At 44.2% G+C, this 14,419-nt stretch overlaps 1 protein-coding gene across 6 annotated transcripts in view; it reads right to left on the bottom strand.

The window, feature by feature from the left end:
• Nucleotides 1-1,809, bottom strand: part of POC5 (POC5 centriolar protein) — a 33,146-nt gene extending 31,337 nt beyond the window's left edge. The window contains exon 1 of one of the 6 annotated variants that reach the window (XM_035099923.3): nucleotides 1,628-1,809. The gene's annotated coding sequence lies outside the window, so the exon portion shown is untranslated. Of the gene's footprint in view, nucleotides 1-1,297 lie in introns of all 6 variants that reach the window. The other 5 variants (XM_035099922.3, XM_088652990.1, XM_088652989.1 and 2 more) reach the window with 5 other exon arrangements.
• Nucleotides 1,810-14,419: the final 12,610 nt, after the last annotated feature.

A 14,419-nucleotide genomic window follows, 5' to 3' on the forward strand; every position in this document is an offset into this window, starting at 1 on the left:
CAAGTTAGCTTGCACTGCAGAATAACCTAATTTAGTCTATATAATCACCTTCTTTATACCATACACTAAGCTTCCACCCTCCAAATATGGAGCCTGCTAGAAACTCTTTCAAGTTATAACACAGATCCAGCCTATGTGGCAAGAACCTGTTTTGAATAACTGTAAAGAGAGTCTTCTAAGGTCACATAAGCAGAATTTGCAGGTCTTGATTAAGACAAATGGAGTAGTTCACTGCTCTTGGGGAAGCATTACTCAAGTACTGTACAGGTACCAACAGCATGCAGAAATACTCTTTCAGCACCTATTTCAATCAAGGTTTTATCTTAATCAGCTCTAAAGTGTTGCTTAAGGCTAATGCACAACAGATGCAGACACAGGAGGTTAAGGCGGCCATATTTCAATTTTATCCAGCTGTCAAAAAAATGTGCAAAGTAGCCAATTTATAGCACTTTAAAGAGTGTTTAAAGCATATCACACACACAGTAACAAGAAGGCTGCAAGGAAGCTCATCTCCAAATTCCAAATAAGGGCATAAGAGAGGGAGACAGTGACTTTTCTATAGTCACTAAGTCAGCTCATATATGGCTTAGGTTGGGAGTAAGAAATGACTGAGCTACCATAATGAGGGGAAAGTAGGTAACCAGGTTGCTTAGGCAACCCAACAGACTTTAAAAAAAGTTCCTTCAAGCATGGGTCTGCTCAAGTTCACTGAATGTGAAGTAAAGTGCTGTGAAAAAACATTTGTGCGTATTAACAACAGTAGTGTAAAAGGCATGTTAGCAAGCATTTTGTAGCAGTAAGGCTACTGGACTGACAATCGCACCCATATGGTTTTTTTCTTTTTGTTGTATTGGTCTTCTCTCCAGTCAGCGGCAACATTATTTTTGATTATTTCTCACTACATTTACACACACACCCCAAAGAGCTCCAAGCAGCTGCATGGTTCTCCCCATCCTTTCATCCTCTTATCAATCCTGTGGCGCAAGTTAGGCTGAGAGAGTGAGTGATCAGCTAACAGGACCAGTGGTCAGGGATGACGGTAGTCCCAAAACATCTGGAGGGCCGAGTTTGCCTATGCCTGGACTGGATCAAGGCCACCCATCGAGTCGGGATTATGAAGCCTGCTCTCCTGTACAGCCCAGCCCTCTAACCACACGGGCTCAATTGTCACACTCGCCATCTCCTTTGACTCCTGCTTTCCTCTAGGCATTAGGCGACCCAAAGGAGCGCGTCATCTGGCGATAAAAGGGACACTAGGTACATTGGTACAGGGAAGCCGCAGTTCTTACAGACTTACCTGGGAGTAAAGTCCCACTGTCCTCAATGGGGCTTACTTCTGAGTAGGCCCAAACAAGTGCATGCACCCTGAGTCGGAAGGGGGCCAACAGGCCTTAGAAGGCGCCAGGCAGAAGCGTGCAACTAGTAGGAAGTGCGAAGGGTGCATTGCACGGAAAGAAGGGAAGAGACGCTTTCGCCCCTCTAGGCAACGGGCAGATGCAGAATTTAGAATGGAGCCTATTGCGCGTCAGGACGCGAGGAAAGTGACGCGCCTCCACGACACGCTTCTCCGGCCTGCCCCTGGCTCGAGGTCCCCGCAGCCCCTTTCCCCGAAAGCCGCCTCCCTCACCTGAGCAGCCTCCTCTACTCCTCAGCTCCCCAGCAAGAGAAGCCTGACAGTTTCAAACTGCCAGCCCTGAAAGAAAAGGCGCCTGTGATTGGTCCCTCTCCTCTTGTTAAAGACCCGCTGACAGGGCAGTGTCGCGCAGCCTGTTTGATCGCCAATCGGCACTCCGGACACGCATTCGGAGGCGGGGCTTTGCCGGTGACGAAGGCCAATTAAAAACCCAGAAGCAAGGGCAGTTCGGCTAGGGGGTTTTTTCCTCCTTTTTTTTAAGGGCTTTCAGATCGTGGGTTCTGACGTAACAGAACGGGCCGTCTCCCGCGTGCTGATTGGTTCGTTGATGGGAGCCCGGGCCCGAGAGGCGGGTAGCGAGGAGGCAGTTGGGGGGTAAGGCCACGTGACAAGGGCGGGAGAAGGCGGGGAGCGTCTGAGGGACGAAGCTTGGGCGGAGCGTAGCAGGAGGGTTTGTTGTGGTTACTCAGAAAAGCAGAGCGCGAGCCCCCTTTAAGCGCAGTGGGGATTGCACCGAAATGAGGGTGCGCAGGATTGCAGTCTAAATGATAAGAGGGAATTGGAGGTGCTTGATTTGACCAAGATTCCGCCTGGTCTAGGGGAAGGCATAAAGAAGATCCCCGGATGATTTGCATTAGTTCTTAAGGGTTTCTCGTTCCCAGCTGCTTAACAGCAGCAGCAACAAAAATACTTTCCCTGACTAAATTAGGCTGAAGGGGAACTGTGGGACTGAAAACAAATTCCTAGGAAGGTACCTGCATTCTCCGGGTTCTCCTGCTTTGCATAATGACCAAGAGTCGCTCCTGTATTGCGGAGGTTTAGCAGATTATTTCACTAAAATTTCAGCTATGTTTGCCTTTCCTCACAAATAATGGAGTAGTTTCCCAGAGTAAAGGCACTGGGGAATACTTAAAATGCCAGCGAGGCTGAAGTACAGTACCGTAGGTACTTGCTAAGGGTTAGTTGAAGTGAGTGCAGAGATTCCCATAGGTGCCTCGTGGTTGGTCACTATCAGAACTATCAGATGGGCCACTGGTCTGATCCATAAGTCTCTTACGTTCTTACAGTGTACAAATCAACACATTTTGAAGATGCATGGACAGTCCCAGGGGAGAGTACTGTAGAGGAAGTTGAATTCCCATTCTGTGACAGTAGCCCAGTTGAAAGCCAATGTGAATAATTTAAACCTCCAAAATGGAAAGCCACTAAGATTTGCTTTAAACAAATCTTTAAAGCATTTATGACAAATTAGGACATTGTTCTTCAACCTTCGGTCCCCATATGCACAGCATATGAGTACTTGCGAACAACACTGCATTTGACAATAAGAATATCAGTTTCAATACTAATTTCCAAAGAACAGTTCCAACTTAAATTACTTTATTATAGTAGCATACTTGGGTGTTTTTTTTTTTTAAAAAAAAAGGTAAAAAACCGCAGGACAGTTAAGTCCAGTCAAAGGTGACTGGGGGTGCAGCACTCATCTCACTTCAGGCCGAGGGAGTCGGTGTTTGTCTACAGACAGCTTTCAGGTCATGTGGCCAGCATGTCTAAACCACTTCTGGCACAACGGAACACCGTAACGGAAGTCAGAGCTCATGGAAACGCCATTTACCTTCCTGGTACAGCAGTACCTTTTTATCTACTTGCACTGGTATGTTTTCGAACTGCTAGGTTGGCAGAAGATAAGGCAGAGCAATGGGGACTCACCCTGTTGCGTGGATTTGAACCGCCGACCTTCCAATCAACAAGCCCAAGAGGCTCAGTGGTTTAGACCACAGTGCCACCCACATCCCTGTACATATTAACAGCCAGCTCATTATCCATGTGTGGCTTTTTATGCAGCCAAAACTGCATACTTTTTACACACAAGAGGGGAGGTGTCAACAGGCCTGGGGAAACTACAATACTAAATTAAATAATAAGTGAAGCACTTATCCAAAATCAGTCCAATAAGGATTGAGCTGGCTGTCCAGAACACTGTGCCTGTTGCACTACTTAGTTAGAAAGAAGACTTCCCTACCTCCCCCCCCACCCCCTTGTTTAACCTTCTCAATAAAAGATCATTGTGGAATATCTCTGATCAGCTGACAAATAATACTGTACTGTACTGTACTGAGGTAAAAGCAATGCTGTCAAAATAAAAGAGATCAGGTAATCAGCTAAGCCTACTCTGAAATGAGTTGAAAGGATCAGCATCTCGAGATCTCTTAATGGCAGTGTGTACACCACACCAATAACGTATTTGTGATGACATATTTTGCCTCCAGCGCTATGAATTTCCACTGCATCCAGAGGTAAAGAACAATAAAGTGCACATTATCAGGCATCTCTCATGCTAGAACTGGAGGTTCTGCTGAAATCTATTATTCAAAATTGTGAGGAATGAAGCCTTTTATTTTCCCATTCTTGCTTGCAGCTGTCTATGATGTACCATTTTAAAGGCAGCCTACGGACATTTCCACAATGCAACTTACAGAACTACTATGAAGCTTATCCTTATAAATAACTACTAAGCGCGCAGAACTGAGTCTCCACTAGAAAGTGCACTTATGAGACAGTGGAGCTGCCAGGTGGAAATCTCTCCACAGCTTGCTCCAAAGAGATGGATGTTGACAGATGATGACTGGCTTCAGGTTTCATGGGTCCCCTGGCAAAGTGCTCTCTGACTGGACTCTTCCTATGATAGTAGCCCCTCTGAGACTTTTCTGGTGGGACCAGGCACCTTCAAACTGCCACTGAAATTTCCCACAGTACCCCAATGTATCATTGCTAAAATGACTAATGGCCCTCACGGCTGCCCAGGGCAGACATCAGTGGAGGGTTCTGCTGAGGTACTGGTCCCTGAAAGATGTCAACTGCTAAATCCATCAGTCCCATTTGGGTTTCATACATGAGTAAGCAGGGGCACCATATAGGTGGGGGTATTTCAAGCATGGGGCCAGGCCCCCTCAATATTCTGCAGCTGTAGCGGGCCTCTCCGTTGCTGCGTTGGGCCCCAGCAAGCCACTCCCATCATGTGACATCACACATGCACACCGCCCCCCCACGTTGGGCAGAACCCAGTACATGTGTGAGTAAGTATGGCTATTCTAGTTTATGTAGGCAGTGGAGCTCCTGGGACACGGCCCTCACACTGAAAATCTATTTTCATCACTTCTCTGATAAAAATAGGGACGTCCTACCTTACCCTCCATGGCGCTGTGGGTTAAACCACAGAGCCTAGGGCTTGCTGATCAGAAGGTCGGCAGTTCGAATCCCCGCGACAGGGTGAGCTCCCGTTGCTTGGTCCCAGCTCCTGCCAACCTAGCAGTTCGAAAGCATGTCAAAGTGCAAGTAGATAAATAGGTACCGCTCCAAGCGGGAAGGTAAATGGTGTTTCCGTGAGCTGCTCTGGTTCGCCAGAAGCGGCTTAGTCATGCTGGCCACATTACAGTACCTGGAAGCTGTAAGCCGGCTCCCTCAGCCAATAATGCGAGATGAGCGCCGCAACCCCAGAGTCGGCCACGACTGAACCTAATGGTCAGGGGTCCCTTTACCTTACCATACCCTCCAATATTTCTAAGATGAAAATAGGCACATCCTAAGGAAAAGTGAGACATCCAGGGATCAAATCAGAAACTGGGATGACTTCTGTGAATCCGGAACTGTCCCTGGAAAATAGGGATACTTGGAGAGTCTGCAAAAGGAGCACAGGGAGTTCCGTATAAATGGGAGAATTTTGAAAAGCAAGTCGCCCTCACTGATCTGGTGTAAAAGGATCTTGTCAACCAGAGGAGTTCTGGCTGCCTAGATAAAACACTATAGCCCCCCACACCTTTACCTGGGAGTAAGGCCCGCTGAACTCAGTGCAGCTTTCGTGTGAGTAGACAGTTATTTACTAGATGCAAGTCAGCAGCACCAGACGCCCCTGCTCTGCCAGGCACTTGGGAGCCTCAGCAATTGTTCTCTCCACCTGGAAACAAACTAGGGCTGCTCGAAGAAAATGCACGTGCCAAAAATAAGCGCTGGGCCGCCCCCTTACCTGCTTGTGATTGGCCAAGCAGATAGCCATCCAATCAGGATTTTGTTAAAAAGATTTTCTTTCCCTCACTTCCCTCTGTGGCCCCCCATTTATGTAATTTTCACCTGTGCCCCCCTTGGAATATCCCGGTTGCGAACACTGATTTAGTCCACTGCCTGAGTTGGATATACACCACTGTGTTACTTTTCTTTCTCTGAAGAAATTTCCACCACTTCTACAGCAGGTGGCAACGTGTAATACTGTTCAGGCACCACTGAACTGACAGATGATCACTTGTGAAGACTGGAGGAGTGACTGGAATACATATGACATTGTGAGGGGGGGGGGAAGCTATAAACTGGATTTTACTAGGAGGTAATAAAGATTCCTTAGCAGTGTCAAACAGACTTTGTTCTTATAAGGGATCAGTGTAAAGATCCAGAACATGATAAAGAGCAAGCAGGGGGAAAGCTAAATGGATGGCAGTAAAAGCTTCTCAGTCCATAAGGCCATGAATACTACGCACCATAAAAACAGAACAAAACCACAAGCCCTCTTTTGTTTGGAAGGCTGTGGCCAAATTGGTACATTGCAGTAGCTGTAGCACAAATTATAAAATGCAGAGGAGATCCCCAAATGCTAAACAAATCAGGCCTTGGGTTTCCAGGTTGCTCCTAGGGAGGCAGTGGGGGAATACGCAACTTCGAATTCTCCCATCTGCCTAACTCTCCCACTTGCTTCCTGTCTTCTCCACACAGCTAGGTGAAAAAGAGGATTGGGCACCCACACCTTTAACAGTTGTGTCATACAAGCTGTGCCTACTGAAGGTTCCGCTTCTGCAGAAGAACTAAAAGATGCAGCAGTCCTGTCCACTTTTGGATCTGGCCAGCAGGTGGGGGAGGAGAACAGCTTTCCAAGAAAATCGGGAGGAACCTTATAAAAAAGAAGCCACCCTCCCTCACCTTATCGTCAGGCTAACGCTAGCTTAGACAGGGGCAGATCTACTATGAAAGTAGTGAAGCTTAAGCTTCAGGGCCCCTAATCCCAGAGGGGCCTCAGAAGCGACTTTGCATCCCTGCAAAGTCAGAAGCGACATTGCATCCCTGCCTCTTGGTGTCAGGCCGACAGCTTTTCTCTACGCTTTTTGGCATCCACTTAAGCCACACTTATTTAGGAAAGCCTATGCCGACACACAGATGTTGATGCGTTTTAGTTTCTTTTACTGTTAATTTTAATTATATTTAATTTTTTTAAAAATAATAATTTCAAACTGTTTTCAACCGGGATGGTCAGAGGCCTGGAAACGATGCCTTATGAGGAACGGCTTAGGGAGCTGGGTATGTTTAGCCTGGAGAAGAGAAGGTTAAGGGGTGATATGATAGCCATGTTCTAATATATGAAAGGATGTCATATAGAGGAGGGAGAAAGATTGTTTTCTGCTGCTCCAGAGAAGCGGACACGGAGCAATGGAATCAAGCTTCAAGAAAGAAGATTCCACCTAAACATTAGGAAGAACTTCCTGACAGTAAGAGCTGTTCGGCAGTGGAATTTGCTACCAAGGAGTGTGGTGGAGTCTCCTTCTTTGGAGGTCTTTAAGCAGAGGCTTGACAGGCATATGTCAAGAATGCTTTGATGGTGTTTCCTGCTTGGCAGGGGGTTGGACTGGATGGCCCTTGTGGTCTCTTCCAACTCTATGATTCTATGATTCAATTGATATATGTTAATATTTCTTGTAGGCCACTTTAGAGTTTCAAGTGGTATGAATTTTGTTAAATAAAATAAAATAAAATAAACAGTAGACAACATTTCCTTTCCTATCAGCATGTGCAATATGGCTTTGTACTGATGTAGATTAACCTATTTTTATTCTAGGCTCCTTTTTTTTAAAGAACAAATACTAACTAGAGAAAGCAGATTTACCAGTATTCTTTGCTTTGCACACTATCAAAGTTCTATCTCTTATAGCAGTTCTGTAACTCCTCCTGCAACAGTGGCTCACTGTGCTAATGATTTGATAAAGATAAGTAGCTAATGTTGCTTGCAGAGAAACTAATTGATATTAAAAGTTCTGATTTGTGGACTGATTTATTTTAGCTAATGTAGTTGTAAAGCACTTGTAAGGTCTTGTCAGCAGGAGCTGCTCCATACTGAGTCAGGCCACTGGTCCATGTAACCCAGTGTTGTCTGCACTGACTGACAGCAGCCCTCCAGGGAGCCCAGATGTTGTTGGAGTACAACTCCTACCATCTGTGGCGATTGGCTAAGCTGCTTTGGGATGATGGAAGTTTTTGGTCCTTGCAACATCCACAGATCAAGTGATAACCCCAATAACATTTCTGGATCAGGCTTGCTTGCTTGTCTGAGTAACTAGGGGACATAGGTGCCAACTGTTTCTATTTTATATTCTTTATTGAAAAATAAAAAGTTCATAATTACAAGTGCACAGCGTAAGGTAAGACACAAAAAGAAGAAAAGAAAAGAAATAGTACCGATGTAGAAAACAAAGCAGAACCAAGAAAGAAAGAAAGAAATTGCATGCATCACAAAAGAAGGAAATTAAATGTTATTGTAGGTCTGGTTAATTACAATAATGACATAGGCGCCAACCTAGATAAAATATTGGGGGGCCCTGCCCACACTTCTCCCACCATTCCCTGCACCTTCCTCTGCCACACACAATTGGACACAGGCCTCCCCTTCCCCTCCCCACCTGCTCACCTCTCACACTCCCACCTCCCACAAAATGATTTTCACTAATATTTGTGGATCTAGGGGGAGCTGCCCCCTCTGGCTACGCTACGGCCATGTGCTTGCCTACCTCCTGCCCCCCCTCCTACCATTCACCTCTCCTATCTGCCTGCCTCTCCCCAGAAATGGTGCTGAAAGCCAGGAGGCAAGTCGGGAAAAGCAGGGTGTGTGTGCTTGACTTTTGGGAAGCTGGCTGCCCTAGGGAGGGAGGGAGGCACCAACTTGCAGAAAATATTTTTAGGGGGGGGCGAAGGGGCCAGGGCCCCATAGAGTTGGCATCTATGCTAGGGGACCTTCTGTTGTTGATCACAGTGCTTCATGGGAGTTGAGTTTTAAAACACTGGGATTAGCGTATCCTTGCAATGGCACTCTTAAATTTTTCTTAGGATGGTGCTTCTTTGATGCCGATTGTGACATGTGAAGGCAAAGAACCTTTTTTTGTCCCCTCTCAACTTTCCCCTGCTCATTCAGAATTTGTGTCCCAAAGGCTGCCCAAAGAACTTGATTTCATTTATATAATTAATATTTGGTTTCAGTTGCACAGACAATTGCATACCCACAGATTAGGACTGATTTGGGACCTGCTGTTGTTAATCAGCAGCTTTTATTTTTTCCGGGGCACCACCTTGGGTATACACACTAATTCTATTACGGACGCACAGTGAACAGTGCAATTGGCAGTTGGGCAACGCTGATTAGGCAGTGCGGTATTCTGGCTCTAAATTGTAGTCTGCCATCCATTGTTTGTGAGGCTGCAGTTCTCTTTCTCCGGTCTGATTCATTCTGAGTCATACCGAACATATCCTTGCTGAAATGGGGCACGCAGCAGAGAGGACTGTCGTGCTTGTTCTGCACCATTAGGTAATTGTATGAGTCTTTCTACGAGAAATGTCTGTTAGGCTGGCAGAGTACAAAAAAAAGAGAGAGAATAATCTAAGGGAGTGTAGGCGTCAGTGAAAGAGCATGCAGACTCAAGGGAAAAGGAGATATACCTAGCCCAGTTGTAAGAGAAAAATGTTAACGTGACAACGAGTATGACAAATTCACCATCATTTGGGTTGTCACGTTTTATTAACACACGACGCTATGAAAAACTACAGCTGCTTTTTACAGATGCGGGTTTTTCATCTTGTGCAGCATTTTTTAAAAAAGCCTGTTGCTGAATTATTTACATATAAGATATTGATATATTATAGCATGACCAGGGTATATGACATTTTATACCGTACACAGGCAAAAGACAGACCTCTGCCCTGAGACACTTGCAATCCAGAGTTCCTGATTGTAGGACAGGGGAGAAAGGAAGCAGAGAGAAGGGAGGGGAAAGAAGTGAAAACAGTGAAGGATAAATGTGTGCAAAAATACATGTGTAAAAATGCAATTATAAGAACTTTGGTTTTGTTTATGTTGGGGACGCTGATCAAGGGGCCGATGGTTTAACCTTCTCTGTTATGTAGATATAAATGTTAACTTGCCTCTGTTGGCCATGCTGTAACTATTCCTAATATACAAAGCTGTGCAGAAATAGAGACTTAGTTATTCGCAATTATCCTGAATCTGGTGGGTTAAACTGATCAAGCCACAGTCACAGAGTGACCTGCTCCAGAACCATTTGCCACAAACAGCTTCTGTCGATAAGATACCATTACAGAGAGATTGCGGTGTGGTCTCTACTGGGAGTCATCAGCTCACCAAGCAGCCTGCTTCAGCACAGAGTGGTTAATTAATTTGTTTATAGTAATTGACTGAAACACAGATGGCTACTCGGGAAATAGTAAAATACCATAGTTCTATTTTAGTCAGAAAATGCCCAGCCTAGCAACAATAATATCACAATAAGAAAAACGTACGCGTGATTTATTTAGGAGAGACATTTGGTAGATGCCAATGGCATGAAATAATTTATATTCTGCCTCTTTCCTACTCAATCTATCAATAAGCACAATCCATCAGAAAGATCTCTTGTGCAAATCCCATAGTGCTCCTGGTGCGGTTTATCTTGTTTGCTTAGGGGAATATGTATCCTTCTACTTCAAAAACAACCAAAGCAGTCTTCAGTAATAAACATACCTCAAGGTATCATGGGCAGGAGAATATTCAAACGTTGTTGTCCACATGTTGAAAGCTCTGTAAAATCCTAGTGCTTGGAGTCAGGTTACCCGAAGGATCACCTCGTCTCACGTATATGTTCTGAGCAGCAATGGCAATAAAGGAGAGTGCAGAGAGATTAAGCAGTGGCAGCGTGGCATTTGTCAAGACAGGCTGGTGGAAAGGTAGGGAAGAGTCCCAGATTAGTGGCGCTGGCATCCTGCAGATGGATGCATGCCTACAGGAAACCAAGGCAGCCAACCTGGAGCTCCCCTGACCTTGCTCCATCCAAACTCAGCACTGTTGGGAGGCTTGCACTGCTCCTCCTCTTCTCCTACACTGGGCTACTGCTTCTTCTAAGACTCTTCTCTGGGTACCCTGCCAAATGAGCTTGAAGAATTGGCTACTAGAGACATGGCCTTTTTAGAGTTGGCACCCAGGTCCTGGAATATCCTTCCCATAGAGGCTCACCTGATCTTTCTTAAATATGTTCAGATTTTCAACCTTAAATATTTTTAGTACTTTGTTAAAGCTGTTATTCTTTGCTGCTGCTTTTATTTTGGGTTTATTTGACTGCAAAAATTGTTGTTTTAGATTTCTTTTGTTGCATTTTTATAATTTGTCGTTTTTCTGTTCTTTTTTCATGCAAACCTTCCCTTCTGCTACAGCATGGTATATGAATATTGAAAATAAGTAGGCATGTTTACATGATGAATTGTAAGAGCACCAGGGGAGTCCTGCAGGATCAGGCCAATGGTCCTTTCAACCCAGCATGTTTTCAACCAGCCATCAGGGAGGTCAGGGAGGCAATAAGGCAATCATGTTTACTTTCATCATCACCCTGTTGATTAGAGAAGAACATAATGTCTGAACATTTGATTTGGAGTGAGGTGAAAAATAACCGGATGGAGGAGAGGGAACACAGATTAAGCCTCTTCTTTAAATCATTGGCCGAGGTACAATTGATTTGCCTTATTATGAAATAGGAAGGTGTGTAGAGGAAGGAAGAGCAGCAACTTCAGTGAACAAGATGAAATTAAATTAACATCAAGTAATCCAAACATAACAATGTTCACCGAAATAGGAAGGTAACCAGCATTTCTTACACAGGAAGAAGATAAAAAACAACAAGGAGAAATGGAAAAAAAAACATATCCCTGTATTTTTCCAAACAGCACTGCTCTTATTTTAAACATTTAAAAAAAATTCAGAAAGAGATAAAGAGATTATGAGAACATCTTTTTTAAAAACCAAAAACCAACACCATGTAGCATGCAGTAAAATCCATTATCAGTCCTTTGTTTGAATTCAGTTCACATCATCTTCTCATGGGCTATAAAGAGGTTCACTCTGTTCCAGAACAGTAATCACAATCCATTAAATTCTGTTCCCTGTAGTCTTTGTTCCCAGTTACATTTGATACTGTAGGAGTGTGTGTGTGTGTGTGTGTGTGTGTGTGTGTGTGTGTGTGAGAGAGAGAGAGAGAGAGAGAGAGAGAGAGAGATTTCATCTTAAATGTCCATTTAAGCAGCTTCACATAAATATGAATTTTTACTATCCAGTGCTGTTGCCTATTTGCTTAGTTTAATCATGGTAATAGGTAAAACTTGTTCACCAGGAAAAAGCAAGCTGAGAAACATATAAATTTTAACTTTATAAGGGTAGTTCTTTAAGGTCTTGCAGATTTCCCCTGTAGCATTGGAGGAGTGGGCTCACAGAAGGCAAACCTGACAAAAACACTCTTTCATAAATCCATCTCATCATGGGATTTTAGTCATGGGTAGTGGTTTGTGGAAAATTATCGTGTGGGAGACAAGCCTGAGGCACAGTCCTAAAAGAACCAAACATCCAACTTTTGTCTACAATTGCCTTTGATGCTTCAGCGTAACCAGAATTGGAGATGGGAAGTATCTTCACATCACAAACACTGATTCTCAAATCTGTTGAACGCCAGTTTTATATTGACTGGGTTGTTTACTCAGCTGTCTGTTCAAGAGTGTGTTTTTAAAATTTGGCTCCAAATATGTGCCAAAAATATGTACAAGTGGGGTACCCCCATGGTAGCAAAGGAGATATCCAAATTAAGGTAATTTGGACTTTATCCTGAAGGAGATCAGAACTTTATCCTGTTCTGATCTCAGAATTGGTGCATGTGCTGCCATTTCATTGGGTTGAGGGTTTCCTGCTTGGCCCTGGTATAAACAGGGGATTAAAATTTGAGTTGGACGACTTCCTGGGGCTCCTTCGAGTCCAGTGACTATGATTGAATATATGTATTTTATCACCAGAAAGCAGTATCAAAATAATACCTAGTTTATGGTTATTATATATAAATAGATTTCAATTTCTGACTTTAATCCACCACTTCTGAACAAAAGAGAGCAAAAAACATTTTGCAAATAATATTCTGACTATGTCTTCTTGAGTGAAGACTTTAACCGCAAGGCATTTAATATGCGATACTACCTTACTGTGAACCTGAATAAATGCTTTCTCTGTCCTGGTTCTGTTTGTTCTCTGTGTTCTTATTTTTTATTTTACTGCATTGAATCTATTCAGCCTTGAGGTAGGTAATGACAAAAAAACGACGACACAAACAATCCATTCACTAGGCCTTTGCTGCACCAACTGTTTCTGGGGCTTCAGGAGGAAAATAAAAGGCTCTTGGAAGTTTGCCTGGTCTGAGATGCATTACTCTATCAACTGGAGGCAAGAAACTACGAGCTAAATTTAGTTCAGTGTGCAGTATCTACCAAAATATTTAAGGTGTTATTAGAATATCAGATGTTATTGCATGTGCCAGTGTCCCGGGCAAGATGAATGGATGTAAAAATGTGCTAATAACATTTATGTGAGTGAAGTACACATCTTGGTTGCTACATAGTTAAAGTTCATGTGCTTTTCCATGCAACAGTCAGAAAACACAGGCTTAGTTACAGTGGTGAAAATTCATAAATTATTGATATGGAACCAAATAATGGCTTTTAAGAGCCATGCGGTCTGAGCTTGGAGCAACCGGCTCAGACCTCACATATTGAGCTTCTCGGGTAGACTGAAAGGGGAACAAAGGCCTGATTGCCTATCCAGGGGTGTCCAAACTTTTTTCACAGAGGGCCAGATTTGATAGAATGAACATGTGTGAGGGCCGACCTTTTTTTTAGGATTGATTGGAAATTAAACAAAGGGTCTGCTGGTTTCTCTTTAAGGTTTCCAGACTCAAAAGAGAGCAGGGCAATTAAAGGCACAGAAGTCCTGTCCTCTATTGAGTCTGGCAACCCTAGGGCCAGATTAGGGCCCCAGAGTGGACTTTGGACATGCCTGGCCTAGTCCATCCCAATATGGGCTAAACCTGGCAGGATAGCTTACTCTATGGTCTTAACTCCTTCAGGAATATTTAGATAGAAGCATGTTGGTGATATGAGGCTGGTTATCCCACACATAATAGCAATTGTTCTATTAATTGATACTCTCATTGTCATTTTTTTAAAAATGACAGTCAGCTATTTAGAATATTAAATATGTTATGCCCTCTGTGGTAACAGGGTGTCTTGTTGCAAGTCTCCAAAGGTGCAGGGTACCTGACTAATCCTTGGGATCAGAACAGCACTGCATTCTGATGGAGGAATGAGTAGCCAATTGGCACCTCAGGCATTACAGCCCACAACTTACTGAGACAATAGATAACCATGGAAGGCAGAAGATGAGATCTGGAAGAGCACTTTGAAGGCTCACTATTCACCCTAAGGTAGGAGTGGGGAACCTCAGACTCACCTCTAGACCTCTCTGTTTGCCCTCTGGACTGTTCCCAGGCCACGTCCTCTCCTCAGCCGCACACCCTCAACCAGGCCACACCTCTTACCAATCCTGCTCTCCTGGCTGGAATGTGTCCTTGAACTCTGACAATGTCCCCTTGGTTGTCTGGATGGAGAAGAGAGAGCGGGGTGTGA

This window comes from Zootoca vivipara, chromosome 10 (assembly GCF_965207765.1).
Source record: "Zootoca vivipara chromosome 10, rZooViv2.hap1.1, whole genome shotgun sequence".
Classification (NCBI taxonomy): domain Eukaryota; kingdom Metazoa; phylum Chordata; class Lepidosauria; order Squamata; family Lacertidae; genus Zootoca; species Zootoca vivipara.